This window comes from Thunnus albacares, chromosome 6 (assembly GCF_914725855.1).
Source record: "Thunnus albacares chromosome 6, fThuAlb1.1, whole genome shotgun sequence".
Lineage (NCBI taxonomy): Eukaryota > Metazoa > Chordata > Actinopteri > Scombriformes > Scombridae > Thunnus > Thunnus albacares.
In genome coordinates this window covers 23,365,287-23,382,071 of record NC_058111.1, presented here as the reverse complement: position 1 = coordinate 23,382,071, position 16,785 = coordinate 23,365,287, and the positions used below count along the sequence as shown (strand labels likewise).

The 16,785-nt window shown below is 41.2% G+C and overlaps 1 long non-coding RNA gene across 1 annotated transcript; it reads left to right on the top strand.

Moving 5' to 3' along the window:
• The first annotated feature begins 12,470 nt into the window (after nt 1-12,470).
• On the top strand, nt 12,471-14,550 carry LOC122983405. The gene is made up of 3 exons (XR_006403674.1): nt 12,471-12,596; nt 13,365-13,409; nt 13,662-14,550. It is a non-coding gene; the product is annotated as an uncharacterized LOC122983405 (long non-coding RNA).
• The last annotated feature ends 2,235 nt before the right edge of the window (nt 14,551-16,785 follow it).

The window sequence follows — 16,785 nt, the reverse complement described above, 5'->3', positions numbered from 1 at the left end:
AGACAAATGGCAAGAATGGAAACTATCTAACAGTATTATAAGGCCAAGACAGAGCGAGAGAGAGAGAGAGCCAAAACCATGAAATGAGGGAGAGAAGATTAAAAAGGGTAACCTCTATCTCCCTGCACTTATCTCTCCACTCAGTCCATTTCATTCTGTCTTCCAACCCTTCTCTCTCTCACCTCTGATGGCGTAGCCCCCTGCCTGCTAAAGAAGAACCCATTTAGCGATAGGACAGTAACTTATATTTCACATCTGAGTAATCCTCAATGATTCATCATCATATCTGTCTTATCAAGGTGATAGAACATGAATTCACATTATGAATTAGTCACAATAATCAATGAATGAGAAGAAAAGACATGAAATCAAATTATTACAACTATATCTTTATTGGAAAGGGTCAGGTATTGCTCCAAGTGAATACTGAAAATAAGGCTGGGATGTGAGTCACAGCACCTGTTGCAGTGCAGCAAAGGAAAGGATATCAGTTTTGAGATTTTCTTGACAGCATGGTGCACAGCCCGCTCCACAGACATATGAAGATGTATGAAATATTCATACACATTCATATACAGCCTTACATCTCACCTCTGTGCAAGTAATATACCTCTTATTCATTTTGTAACCCTTCTCAACCCTGACACTTAAACCTAACTTTAAACTCAACACAAGTCCTGGCCTAACATAGGCCCTTAAATCAGCCATAGTTGACAAAATGTTCTTGCTTTGGAGTATTTTCTTCATCTTGCTACACTTGTGAAGAGAAGACATCTTGTCCCCATAAACCGACTCCTCTTATGCCCCTTATTGTCTTTCTCCTCATCGCTCTGTCTCCTCTTGTATTCTCTCACCTCACTCTATCTCCTCCTTTATGATACCCTTTCTATCAAACTGTGTCACTTTCTTCCTCCCTCCATCAGTTCCCATCCGTTCTCATTCCCTTGCTTCTTTCTTATCTGGCTCTTCACAGCTGTCTGCGGTGTCATTCACACTTTACTGACGACTGTGCCGCAAGTCGGCCTGTCTACCTCACTGTCGTTTTTTTCCTAATGTCTCCCTCTTCTACCTGTTTGCACACACACACACACACACACACACACACACACTCTCTCTCTCTCCATCAGCCTAACATACCTCCCTTGGGCCAGCATTTTCTATCCCATAATTCTTTGCTGTGGCCGTTTGATGATTGCCAATTCCCTGCTGTAGGTCTGGATGTGACATCCACTTTTCTCAGGTCACCTTGTGTTAGCGTGTTTTTTATAAGTGACCCATGTGAACTTTGCTGTATATCCTTATTTGTGTTTGTGTGAATACCTGAACTGTATGTCTGCATTTGTTTGTGTGAGAAGAAAGCATTAGAGGCCAAATTGTGACCAAGACACACTTGTGTAAATTAGGTGGTAGTCAGTCCCACACTGCCAGTGTACTAGCTGAGTTTGACAGATCTGACCACTCACCTTCCTCTTCATCTGTAGCTTTCTTACTGTAAGACAGGAGTTCATTTGTACTGGAACATTATCTAATATGTCTCAGTTTGGGACCAGTGACCTGGCACTTTCTCTATCCCCATCAACGACTGTCAAACATTTTCTGAAACACTTAATTCTATCTGTTCTGTCGTTCTTTTTCCATTTTGCTTAGTAACATGAATTATTTTTTCCCCATCCCCTTTTCTTTTATGTTTCAAATATTATTATGTCAGATATTACGTTGAGGTGTCTTTCTATTATGTGCACTGACTGCTTAGTTTTGTCATCTCTGCATTGCACTTGTATAGTAGTTAGCATTCATCCTTTTCTATATCACATTTCACATCATATTATCAAACTGCTGCAACACTGCTGTATTAATAGCATTCACAAATATAGATTAAAACATTTTATTTTCCATGTAAAGGATATCGGACTGCTTCTTTTGCTGTTTTGTTGAATTTTTATTGCTAGTTTGACTTTACATAGTAAGGTTTCTGGGAAGTCACTCAGTGATGACAAAAACTGCCTATTTAAGTATAAGTTGCCCATCACATACTCTTTTCATGGTTATTTCTTTGCTTGCAAATTGGTATGGTAGTCACCCAGTGATAACACATATTTAAATTGCTGTTGCAGATATAATCAACCCCAAAACATGTGTCCTGCCTGAACCAGTAAAGTAGTAATCGCTGCATATTCTGACGGATCTGATCATTGTTTCATCTGCTAATGACAGTACCGTAATGTTACTGTATTTAAGCAGTGCAGAATTGTAATGTCAAGAAAGTATGACAACAAGAAAGTAAACAGCAATGTTAAATTTCATATATTTCATATTTTGTCTTCAAAACTTTTACTGGTAGAGGGATTATTGCCTTAAATCAGTGTGTCATCATAATAGAAAAGTCAATTCCACCCAGACATTTTATATCTCTTTTTGTTTGTTTTAACTGTATCTGTATATAATTTCTTTAAAAAACACGGAAGGTGCTGTGTTGTATGGAAGGCGCCACATAAGGAAGTGTAAGATTAAATTCAATTCGATGTATTTAGTTTTTACTGTCTTGTTATGATTCATTGACATGGTCTGTGGGTTGGCATTGTGTTTCTTTTATCTGCTGGTTTCACAGAAATGTAAGTATTCTCCACACTTTCACAGTCACTGTTGCAAAGAGATCCTGTCATTTTGTGAATATGATGTGAACAAGTTGGTGTTTATGCTGTCTATTCTCAGAACATTGTTGTTTTGATTGTACATCATGTCTTGCTGGGTGAATAACTATAAAGCTTATGTTTTAATCAAGAAAATGATTAATGCCGTCTATCAAAATGACCTCAGCCCTGACTTTTTTATAGTCGTGGATAGTGGGAGGATGCCTGGGAGCCAGCAGCTCTTTTCCTGAGCAGGATGTGATTTCAGAACAAGCTCCACTCATGCATTAAACACAAGCAACACACACACAATTGTTTAATAAAATATTGAATTGATTCTCAGTGGAGTATGTGACTTTATTACTTAGCCCTGCCTCCATATACACTATACACTGTACATAGAAACTACCACCACTGGCAGTAAACAAGTAATTAAAGGAATAAAGTGTATTAATTATCTAATTATGATAGGATATGATGCGATTAAACAGCACCAAATGGCTTCCTTGTCTTCCTGTGCTATTGTGTGAATAGCCTATAATGTTCACTTTAACGCATCATGTGCCTATGATGATAGAGATGCTCATTACCCAACCTCTACATACATACACATTACTAATCACAGCAATCAATTTGATACATTTTATGCTCCTATGATATTACCAGGCTTTGTGCAGTGCAATGGAAGCTTATACTCTTATGTTTTATTGTCTTAAGATTATGTGCACTGTCTTATAGTAGGCCTGTACTGTCTTACCACTGAGTGCACAATGTAATACTGTCTTCTCTGCCTTCTGTGTGACAATGTCCCACTGCTGTTTCCCCACAGGTGTGGATGAGTTAACAAAAGCGAGCTGTGGGATTTGGCCTTCAACTTTTGCTTCTCAGTAGACAGAGGCAGAGAAGGACACTCCTGAGGAAAGAAATATAGATAAAGCTATGAATGGACAGAAGAAATATTGTGTGTTAATTGAAAGACACCTGTTGAGATGACGAATATGGGATGTTCTGTGACCCATGCCTATATGTACAAATACTTTCATTTAACTTCATAATAGTATCTTTCAGCCTCAAGCTGTCTGATCCATTTGCAAATGCTGTTGTTGATATTGCAATGAAGACTTGTTTGTGAATTCTCCTCCATTACAGAAAAAATCCCACGACCATCTGGTGACGAGGATGGGATGCAATGGCATATTGTTGAAGGAAAAAGCTGTATACAGGCAGTCAGTTTGGGACCAGATGACAAACTCCTGCCTCCCCAGATTGGGACTGTATCGTAGCTGAGGGTCCAAAGGGTGAGACGAGGAGTACCGGAGACGCTGTGTTAGACACTGAGACACTGACGGTATCTCAGAGAAATTCACAGAGCAACCTTGTCTGGTGAAAGAACTGTTATATGAATCTAATGATTTTGTGATAGAAAACAAATTGTTGGAGAAGAATAGGCAGTGTGTAAATCCTGACAAAATAAGGTCAGGATAGAGAAAACGGGTTTGCTTAACTGAGGTGACGACCTACTGAAAATACTGGGTAATTCAAACGTTATAGATAAACAGGCCTAATGAAGAAAGACAAAAAAAGGAAAAATGAAGCAGTAAAGAGAAAAAGACCAAAAATAGGAAAATGTGGTAAAAGAAAATAGCAAATGTTGAAGAAACGACATTTACAATAAGAGAAAGATGTGTTAAGGAAACTAGTGAAAAAGAAACAAAAGCTGTTGGCTCATCTGATGTAGATTATGGAAGATGAATCCGTAAAAGCAAAGTTGTCCATCTGTAAATTTATGTTGTATATATATGTTGTTTTAAGAATTATACATTGTGTAGTTATGATATAATTGTGAAGTTATACATATTGTGACAGGGGTAACTATGAGTAAAATAGTGTGAAAAACTGCTGGTGTGAAGATGAAAAGGGTCCATCCATAGTCATAGTAAGTTTTGAGTAAAAAAGTTTGGTTTTGGCCCGAGACAGGGGAAAAGAGAAAAGAGATTGGCTGATGTTTGAGTCGAGTCGTTTGATGAATGTGGTGATGATTCAGTCTGTTTGCTGTGTTTGCCAGATGTTTGCTTTGCTGCACTGGGGGTGGAGCTGTGGGACACATATGCACAGCAGCGGATTGCAGAATGGCAGAATAGACTTGGTCCAGGTTTAGTTTTAAATAATACAATGGATTTAGACACTTTTTTGTGATGTATGTGTGATTTTCAACAGTTTGATCTATTATCATTGATCGTGATTTTAATAATAGACGATTACCAAATGCACTTTTTAAAATTTAATTAGGCAGTCTCATTGAGACTAAGATCTCTTTTCCAAAAAGAGACCTGAGAACAAGAAACATTCATAAGACAGGAACACATTCAACAGACAGACATGATGATCGACTGCACAATAGTTTTACAATTAGATTTCAATTTACAAAAGAAGACAGACATCCTTTAATTCAGTCAAATGTCGCATATGAATCTTGAATGACAGTCTGCTATCAAGCCAAATTCCTGTTTGTATGACTCAGCAAGAGTCATATGGGTGCAATTTAAATGAACTAATTTAGTTATGTAGTTTTATGACAGTTTGTTAATGTCAAACCATTTCCCTAAAGCTTTCATTTCTCTTTTGATTACTTGCTAAGGTTGTTTCATGTTTACCCAGAGCAAAACATATTGATGTTGGATTAAAAAAGGGTAGAAGTAAAATAGACTGGAAAGCATGTATGATGTGGAAAACTGAGATGCAGACAGTGAAGTGGTGAATAGGGGGGGACTAAAAACTGCCCTCAGCCCTCACTTTCACAGAGAGAACAGGGTCCCCTCCCTACCTCAGCTGCACGTCAGAGACGCAGACTCCCACCACCTGCTATCCATGTTGACATCAATTTCCCTCCTTGTCCGTACCCAGAGATCCACAGGTAGAGATGGCTACAGCAGGACCTGACACGCCAAGCCAGGCATCCGCTCCACCTCCACCTCCATATCAGCAGCGCTGAGGGTCATAAATACACGGAACACCCCTGTGATAGACTAAAAGGGACTTTCAGAGCAGAGGGTGCAGCAGTCCCCCTCAGAGGTGATCATGCATTGCAGGCCTTCAGAATGATGAATGCTGGAAATGTGGAGACCCTGACCACTGGGATAGAGACTGTCCCAGGTGAAAAAGGGGGCCCAGTGGACCCCCACGTGGTGTGACTGTCACTCATCTGAGAGGCCGCAAAGGGGAGGAAGCATGGTGGGCAATGGAGGTGGAGGAGACTCCAGAGTCTGTCTGGTGATCGCACCCCCACACACAAACACAGACACTCACGCAAACATAGATACTAACACAATCACTGCAAGAAGCCATTAAAACATCAGAATAAAAAAAAGAGAGTAGCCAATGATAACAAAAACTCAGACAAATGTTTTGAGATGTTTTTACATGAAGCCTACACATAAATCTGTACAGATAAGAGAGTGACAGTTAGCAAATTGACATGTTTAGGTCATACTATACAACTTGTGAAATATGATCCTAGAAGAGTGAGCACAGAGATGTGCCAAATGAAGCAAGCACACACCAACACAGATATAAAGAAGTGCTTGTTCAATATGACAAAGTAGTTATGAGGTTTGACACCTGAAATGACTGCAAGGGAGCAGGCAAAAATATTACATTTCTAGTTGACTTCTGGGACCACTTTTTCTTTTATAAAGCAAGCTAAATTTCCAAATCCTCCAAAATTGACCCTCGGGTCCCAGGTCAGACAAATTCAGAACTGCTTGAGAAAAACACACATACAGACACACACACACACTGAAATAGGAAGTGCAGTACATAAAGCAGACAAACTCACACCGTACTACATTTTTTTATGATCAGGATGGGACATTTGAGCGAGAGTGATTCAGGAAAGACAAAGAATGGTTCAAATTGAGTACAAAGTTGTACTGGACAGATGAGATGTGTGAAGCAGAAACAGGACGTGTCAGAAGTACTAGGACAAAAAGTTTTTTTTTTATAAATATATGACTACACATCTCTCTAAAGAGAGAAAAGACATCAAAACAAAGCAGTAGGACCATGGGTGAGGCTGATACTGAAGCACAGCAGTGACAAATCACAGATAGGCCTTTTGATGTGTTACAGTGAACATCTAAAGCGTACAAACCAGCGTGCAATATGACATTCATAGGTAAAAGAGGTGTACACCTGCAATTAGAAAACATGCATGGAAAAACAACAGTATGTTGCAACTAACAGCTGAATCTCTAGATTACAGACCATGCAAAGATCAATATCCACCAGAGGCTATAGAGGGTATAACACCAGTTTTTGACTCACTTTTGAAAGCAGGAATTATTGTTACACGTGAAACCTCACCAGTCAGAACACCAATAGTTCCTGTTGAAAGATCAGAGATTAGTTAACAGATTTGTAAAAAGACCTGCAGGTGGTGAATGCAGCAGCGTATCCTCGTGCACCTAATGTTCCAAATCCACACACTATCTTATCACCGCTTCCATCATATAGTAAATGGTTATCTGTTGTTGATTTGGCTAATGCATTTAGCCAAATCAATGCATTAATGCAGTATTCTTGTGCACACGGATTTCCAGTAATGGTTTTGCCTTCTCGTTTAAAGGAAAGATGTACACCTTGACCAGATTAGCCCAGGGGTATTGTGAAAGTCCGGCAATATTCTCTGCAGCATTGAAAGAAAACCTGGCAGGGTTAAGTCTCCAAAACCACAAACAAAAAAGCAGGTAATGTCATTTCTAGGAATGACCTAATATGGCGCCAGTTGACAGCACAATTTATAGTAGAGGACTGACTGCACATCAGAAAGTGACATGAACTGGAGAAACTGACAAAGTTTTTACAGACTAAAACAGTCCCTACAGAAGACACTGACCTTAGGGGTACCTGATATGACCAAGCCACATGGTGACAAACTCAGACCAGTAGCATATTTCTCATCAAAAATTGACACAGTTGCAACAGGGCTTCCTATCTATTTAAGGACTGTGACGGCAGCAAAAAAGCCATTATGGCATCCAGAGACTTGGTAGGCTCTGGATCAGAACCTAACATTGCTTGTACAACACTCAGTGCCAATCATTCTGTTAGAACAGAAAACTCATCTCTCAGCAGCAAGGTGGTTAAAATATCATACGATGTTGTCAGAAATGTCAAACATTACAGTGAAACAATGTAGCGTACCTAACCCTGAAACTCTTCTCCCCACTGCAGAAGATGGAGAGCCCCACGATTGCATGGTGGCAACAAATGAAGTGTGCAGCCCCAAAGCCAGACCTCCAAGACACACCACTGGTCTATGCAGAGTTTGAGTTGTGTGTTGACGGTTCAGCATCCATAGATCAAAGCACAGGGGTAAAAAGAGCAGGTTATGCAGCAGTAACACAGCATGAAACACGAAAAGCTGAACCATTGCCTACACACTTCTTTGCATGAGCAGCAGAACTAAAAGTTCTCATAGAAGCATACAAATTGGCTATGGGAAAACAGTTACTATCTACACAGATAGCAGGTATGATTGGGGGTGGTACATGACTTTGGGGACATTGTGGAAAATCAGACAGTTTCTGACTGCAACAGGGAAACCTGTGGCACATCACAAACTGGTAGCAGATGTGTTGGATGCTCTAATGTTACCCGAACAACTGGCAATATGCAAATGGAAGGTGCAAACACATATAAATCTGATGCAGCTGCGAAATGCCCACTTAACCACTTCCTCTTTATAGACACTGAGCATAGACACAACTACACCTGGAACACCCATGGCTCATTTCAAAGGTTTACAGAGCAGAGCAACGCCAGATAAAACATCAGTGGAAAAGGCAGAACAAAAAACTGGGATGGTATTTGATAGGCCCAAATTATCTCTTTCCCTTCTATGTTGACACATGTTGATACAAAGGACCTCTCAAATTGTCTCAAAACAATAGTGCTGTAGCAGCGGTGTTGATAGAGGACAATAATTTTCAGATTTGGAATTCCAAGAAAAATCAGTAGTGATAATGGCACACATTTTGTGAACAAAGCGATCATTTTGCTATCAGAATATTTGGGAATCGACCTAAAATAACATTATGTCTACTATCCACAGAGTGGAGGGGCAGGAAAGAGAAAATGGCACTCTCAAAAACAAACCAAATGTGTTGATACAGGACTGGGCTGGACAAAGGCTGTCCCCCTGCTGTTAACACAAATGAGAGCACACATCAGATCCAGAAATAATCTCAGTCCTTTTGAAATCCTCCTTGGCAGACCAATGAACACAGGTGTTGGACCAGCTAAAAGACAGCTCCGTGGCATAAAGGGAATGTACTGATGAAATGTTGAGATATTGTGTGAATTTGTCCTCTGCTCTTAGTGCTATCCACACACAGGTGGTTCACCCCTACCTCAAGAGAGACCAGGCAACCTAAACAACCTCAAACCAGGGGACTGGGTGGTGATAAAGGACTTAGGAGAAAACCTTGGACCCAGGCCAGGTGGCAAGGATTGTATCAAGTTTTCCTCACCACTGCCTCGGCAGTGAAGATCACAGAGAGGGCCATGTGGGTGCATGCTAGTCATTGCAGAAAGGTGCCACTGCTCGAGACGGAGGCCCAGGGAGTGTCCCAATCCACTCACAGATGAGGAAGAGAAGTAATGGAGGGTGAGGGCCGCTCTCACATAGGTTTAAAAACCTATCAAGAGCCAACGGCTGCTACATCTCAGGGAGAAGGGGATCAAAAACAAAACAGTCAAAACATGCAGAGAGTCAATGGAGGCCACATGTCAGAGAAGTGATGACTTCTCACCTGCAGTTCACAACCACAGCAACTGAAACAACCTCACTCAGTTGAGCCCCTGACAGAATAAGGTCCCCATATCCCCTACACGTTCCACTAAAATAATCAAACAAACACCTCAGGGGCTGATAACTTAACAGAGAAAGATGCCAAAAACTCTGAGAGAACACATGTTTGCTTGCTGTACCTGTTGATCAAGCAATGCTGTGATGCTCCAGCATTTGAAGACTGCGTCTCAAAGAAAGATTTATATGGACTGTTCCTTGTGAGAAACTTGGATGTGACACATACAAATGAAATATTTGACTCACCCACAGGGGTGCGAGTAATTGTACAAACCTTTGTATACAGTAGTTTGTGTAAAGTAAGCATTGATAATTTAGACAAACCTCAAGCACTCACTTGTTTTGTAGAACACCCACGCACAGGTGTTATTTCAGTAACTGAGAGTTTAAAGTGGGGTATTTTAGTATTTGGGCCACACATCCCCACATCGAATTGACAGAGTTACTAGAAGCCACTAAATTCGAGGATGATTGGCAGATAAGAACATCCTTTTTTGGTTTAACACACTCAAAAGGCAGTAAATGCAATCTCTGCAAGGAACTGTGTTCTAGTTCCTTGTGAAACTGGTGGTCAGAAAACGCTATGACAGGGAACAAGGACAATTTAAAGTGTGTGTTCTCAAAGGAGAACTTAAAGGGCTATTTCTGCTAAGAGGGTTTAATTTAGAAAATACCACGGTTGGGAATAAAACAGATAGTGGAGTACAATTAATTGTGCATACTTTTGACTGTAGTGGAAAAAGTTACATAAACTTATTTGATAAACTGACCAAAGACCAAAGACCCTTAGGCCCTTTACTGTGCACAAAGTACATGGGTTGATGACAATGTGATTCAACCCCAGACTGAACTCTGAATATTACTTTGGAGAACAGAACATGATGAAAATAATTTAACATGATTGAATGTTTTGATTTTAACTATGCATTAAGGTGTTTTCATTTTGCTATGTTTTCACGTTTTTACTCAAGCATATAGCTTACTTTGGAACAACTTCGGTTTAGGTGGTCGAGCAGGTTGTCCATAAATTGTAGGGTTGGTAGTTCGATCCTAATGGCGAAGTATCCTTGTGCAAGACAATGAGCCCCAAATTGCTCCCACTGAGCAGGGCCAGCGTCTTGCATGCAGGGTCCAAAATTAACACCTGCCAAGTCTGAAATGCAGTTAGATTTTCCATTTGGCATGTAAATCTCGGAAGGCTATCCGCCACCAAAATAGTCACATAATAAAATATCTGGCATGACGGCTCGGAGGAAATTACTCATGTTTGTCCATATACAGAGTAGCCAGGTGCACCATATGTGTTTTAAAAAGGACAAATCTCATCTGGGACATAGGTTGGAACCGATGTTCAGCCCAGATTATCTGGTAATGTAAAGGGTATACAGATCCAATCTTAAACCTCTAGAACTGTTTGCAGACTCACCGGGGCTGTACCTATAATTTCAAACATGTTTGATATTAAGGATTTAAAATCTGGATGATTACATCACTACTTTCTGAGCAGGACCAATAGCCAATGAGAGAGACAAGCCTACAAGAAGATGGAAGTGAATGAGTTGACTTTGAAGAAACAACAACAAGCTTTGTGCGGGTACGTTGGACAGCTGAGGTGGAAGAAAGGCTTGTCGATATGTGGCAAGAACATGACTGCCTATATAACTTGTCTTCAAGGACATATAACCATATGGTCAAAGAGAGGAGATTTACTAAAGCAAGTTGTTGCACCATGTGCTCCATTTTGTTTACATTTGCTTCCTTATAATATATTAAGATTATTATTAAGATATAATAATCTCAATAATATCCTGTAGTGTGTGATGTGCCATTATTTTCAAATCTTGTAGTGTGTGCATAATTGAGATTAGAGAGAACATCTGTGAAGTTTCTCCTTATGTGCATGATGCAACCCAATTTCAAAATCAGTTAGGATTTTAAAACTCCTGTAGTCTGAGACCAGTTTAAACAGTGCTACCAAACTGTGGGAGCACTCTAGAGGGTCTGAGGTGAAGCCACAGACCGTCTCGAGTGTGAGTGTTAGTTTTGCAGCACTGTTTACCGTATTATGGGACATCAGCTACTCAGCATCACAGCTCTCTGCTAAACTGTCTCTTGCCGCAATATGCGTGACTGTTACAACCCTCTCTGCCCTGTCTGCCTGTTTCTTGGTTTGTGTGGCTGCTGTCTGTGCTGTCTCTGCAGGTACTGGAGGTGGGCATAGCAGAGTGGAATCAGCAAAATTGGCAACACCTGGGGACCTGTGTGCCAGTGCTCCTTCAAAACCCCCTTGGAGCTCAGTTGCTGTGTGCTGTCCTCCTTGAGATACCCTTTGGTTTATGGATGACATTTGGCTTGTGTTCCTGCACCATACAACATTGCATCTACACACTTTTCCACTAATGCACTCACATACACTGCTGATCTTACTGATTACACACGCCACTGTTAGTTTAGGTTCTCCTCCTAAGTTATTCCTTTTTTTTCCCAATAAATTGGTTGTTAATTGGCTTGGTTGTATGCGTCTCCCTCTTTTGTTATGGCTGTACGGCCTGGTTTGTAACAGTGACAAAAAAAAGGCAATTTATTATTTTGGCTGGTAAAAAATATGCTTGAGCGGTGGATTTTTTCATCTAAAAGTCCCCTTGGCAAGTGAGTCAAAAAGTTAATTTCGGACACCGGCAGCCCTGCTGTTATCAGTGTATGATTATTTCAGTGTAAGAATTATTTTAGTTGTTCATTCCTACCCACACACACACACACACATTGCATGCATATGCAGTAATGTGGACAAACCTCCTGTCCTGACCACAATCCCCCTCCTGTTTGAACCATGGTCCGGTTAGGCAAGATTAATATGTGACGGTCGTTCTATTGGTTTACACAGACCCCAGTTCACCAATCAGAGGGCACTCTCCACTTCCTTTGGAATGTTAATGCGGCGTGTTGGCGCTGTGGAGAACAAAGGTGAGAAAATCACGTCTTTTCAGGTAATCCTGTTGGTGTCAAACAGGCTCTGCTTTTATTTTCTAAAGGCGATACAAGACATGAGGGAGGGAGACAGACCAACATCCACACTTGACGTAAAGGCAGAGAAACGGGTAAGATAGTTAGGCTCATCATTAGAGAAGCAGGCAGGCTGACAGATAGACAGACTGAGGTCCAGACTCAAGTCGAGAGAGAAAATAAGTGGAGTATTAAAATCTTCACAGATAAAGACAGTAATGTGTGCATGTAAGAGTGGAAAGATAGGTGAGGATAGATGACACAGAAATATGAGAGATGGCACAGAACAAAAATATGCAAAAGAGAACGGTAAAAAAAGAGCAAGAAACAGAGTATGTAGCTGTGAGTGAATGGACTTAATTACATCTATTGCTCAGCTCAGAAAGATCTAATTCATGTTTCTAACATCAGCTACATTAATTAGAAGCAATATCTGAGCTATTGTGCTCTTCCCCAGTGTCATTCAGCCTTCATTACAGCCACTTTGATACTAAAATGAAACAGCCTTCAGCCGGATTGTGGCCATTATACCACAGAGGCTTGCTGCTATTCAGCCAAAATTACATAGTCAAGTTCCTTTTGGGTTCAGCTTGCTCTGTCTCAGTGGGTGATTTATTTTGAATGTTGTGTGTGTGTATGTGTGTGTGTGTGCGCGCGCACGCTCATGTATGGGAATGTGTATGTGTAAATTTGCATGTTAGTGTATGATAGCTTTTATGTTTTTTGGTGTGTTCATACAGATTTGATAATGTAGTTAGTGCCTGCTCCCCTCGTATATACAGTGTATGTTTGTGTGTTTGTGTGTGTGCATATTAAAAGAACATTAAAAGCATTACAAGACTTAAAAGACACTTGTTTCTCAGAAACACCCTCTGCTTCGTCGAACTCAGTGATCCAGATAGTTAAAGGTGAGAATTTGTTAATTTTTCCTTGTTTAAATCACTAAAAGATACAATACAGCATCTGGGCTTTTATATAATACTGGCTATAATAGGTCTGCTAACTGATTTCACATTCTGGATAGTGGAACAAGACCAGGCATCAGCAACAATTTAGCCGGAGCCTTTGTTTTATGTGTCATGATCCTGTGTCTCTCTAAACTGCTGCCACTCCCTGAGTGGCTCTCTCCCTGTGTGTGTGTGTGTGTGTGATTGTGTGAGTGGGGACAGGTGTGCTGGAGTCAGAGCAGAGCCACACCAGCTGCACCTCATCTCAGTAATGAAGCCCTCTTCAAATACCAAACCCTGCCACTTCCACTCTGCCAGATCGTAGCCTCTGCTTCATTCCATCTGCCCTGTCTCCCGCCCTTGTTTCAAGGCTCTCGTCTTGTCAGCCTTGCTTCCCTGCCCTGGATCCCTGCTCTTCCCAGCTTCCAGCCCAAGTCTCAGCCCCAGGTTCCCAGTTTCCAGCCCAAGCTTCCCCAAGTCCGCATTCCCTTTCCCCAGCCTTTACAATGTTTGGGTTCACCTACTCTGTCCCATGTAACATTATGGTTATTTCCCATAATAGAAAAACATGTGTGCAGTGCAGTGAGACTAATATACAATTCTTTTGAATTGGAGTCCTAACAGTCTGGCTTAGTGCTGCTGCAGGTGAATAATTTATAGATGCTGGAATTTACACGGATGTTATAAAATGGTGCATAAAAGTCTTTTATTTGACAAAGCTGTTTAAATTTGATTGGAAAGTCTTCTCGTCAACTGTTTGAGTACCAAGAATAGCGCTGCTAATTTAATAATTGATTAGCCATGTTCGTCTTGGTGTCACCGCTCAATATGTTGAGGACCTCCATCCACACACACACACGATTCTCTTTCCTCTCCTTTCAGAATCAGTTCCAATGAGTGACAATGTTAATCCACTTTTCTTCACACATGCACCCCCCTTCTCCCTCACTTCATCGTCTTTTATCCTCCTTTTCACTTCACAAAAATCTCTATTGAAGCGATCTCCTATTCATGTAGAAAGAGTATAATTTCAGTATCGCTGCTTAAACCCTGTAATTTAAGTTGTAAACCTAATGTTCAGCATTGAGGATTTTTAATAAGAAAAATTCTGTTCCCAATTTTTCATGTTTATGGCTACCAATATTAACAATATTTACATTATCAAATATATATTGCCTCGTATTCATATAGTAAAAAGTGTGTATCTTTGAAGGACATGTGCTGCAGCAAAACTGCATTAGTTACACACAAATACACAGACACATATGCAATTCCAACCTTTCTCCTGTGAGCATGTCACACCTCTCACTAAACCAATGTTCACACACCCAACTGAAAAGAGTGCCCCGGGTAAAATTTACAACCCCATGCATCTTAAGCTTGTATGTTTATTGCCTGAAATGGCAGGATGAAATCAAATTCATTACAAGGCCCTACATCATTCAGAGTTGCCTGCCAAGGGCTTTATGTTCACGCTGCAGTTAGCTCAGTTTTCCACCATGGAAATACAGAGCAGGAAGTAACATGGTGTGTGTGTGTGTGTTTGCTTAGCATGAGGCATCCATGTAATACAAGTGTCAGACGAGGGCTGTTAGCAGGGGTTCGTAAATATTTTCAGCCTGGGACTCAGAGAAATTTAGTCTCTCTCTGAGGTACCCAGGCTCATTAAAACATATTGCTTCTCTTGCCTGTTTCCCATTTTGGATCAAGACCTCGAGCAGTGGCAGCCAGGCCGCTCTGATACTGGCTGAACGTGTAGCACATTATGAGTTATGAGATGCAGTAGAGTTTGGGATTAAATTTGCTATATTATCTTTTTATATACACGACAGAGGCTTGGTCTTGCCTGTGATGAGGAGTCTTGCTACACGACAGTCAGGGAGAAAAAATCTCTACATATATCGAGCTCTTGCTGTCTCTTCCTCCATTCCTACCCCCCCATCTCATTTCATATCACCCCTCATTCAGTACTTCTCTCATACTTTCACCTCCCTCACTTTCTCCCCCTCTATATTCTGTGTCATCTCTCCCTCCTTCTTTCTGTTCCAGTACTCTAGATTTTCACACTGAACTGTATAGAATGGGATTAGGACTCCTGACAGATTTACTAAAAAACTCCTCTTCACTTCCTCCTGTAACGATCCCCCCGTGAGCCCATGCGAGTGTGTGTTCTATTTATTTTTTAAGTCTCCTTTGAATGCTGTGTGCCTGGTTTTTTTGGTTCTCTCTCTCTCTCTCTCTCTGTCTACTTGACTGCTCTCCATGGGAGGAGTAGCACACCTGTGTGCAGTGTCGTCAGTGGACTCCTGCTGAGAGCACACATGTGGAGGATCCTCATCAGTAGTTTATAGAAGTTGAGGGCTGGCATGCTGCAAATTTGTGTCTAGTCGCGCTGGGTGAAGCACATGATGTGCATTACGTGAAATTTGTGTTGCGTATTCGCATGAGTTGAAAATATTCAACTTGAGCAAAAAGTTTGCACATATCTCAGGGCTGGACCGGGGTTTTAGCCATGGCTTGCTGACAGACAGCTGTTGAAACCCAGCAATCTCTGGAGGAGAGAGCTGGGGAGCACATACACACACTGGACCGTCACACCAGATTCTGCTCTAATTCTCATTTACCGGAGTTTATTTTTTAAACTTTTGGAATTAAAACATTGATTTATCTTCACTTTTGCTTCTCAGTCTAACTTGGCCAGAGCTAACACTGGAGTCCCACACCCCCCTCAGCTGCTGTCTTCGACGTCTTAAATGCTGGTGAGTTTATATAATTTTAAAGCAACACAGTATGTGCATATCTATGTGTAGAAACATGCCGCTGCTGTATTTATGCCTTCACGCCTGGGACACATTGGATGCGTGAACCTCAGCAGTGCGTGTGCGTCGCTGAACTGCTGTGTCTCTCACACTTGCAGCGTCCACACTAGAAGCGTGTCTGCTGCGGCGCTTCTGCCACTGGCAGCCCTATCTTTCTATTGTGTTCCTTGTCTATTTCTGCTGTGAACCACGTTTCACGCGGAGAAAATAGGCGAGATCTCGAATCTCTAGATGAAGCGATGCAGCAGCCTCGTGTGAGACACTCTAACCTGTTAACATGGGCACCGAAGTGAAAAGCAAGAGGTTCCGCACACGTGCTGCTCACATATCCAGTGTGTCCCAGGGGTTAGATAATGTTGAGTGTGGATGGAGCAGCTAATGTTTGCAAAGCATAGCTCTGATTAATCTGAACTCCATTCAGAAAACAAGCACTTTAAAAGTTGTTTGCTTGTCGTTTTGCAGACAGACCTAACAAAGCATGATTTCAGACTTTTTACAAATCGGCATCATGGTGTAGT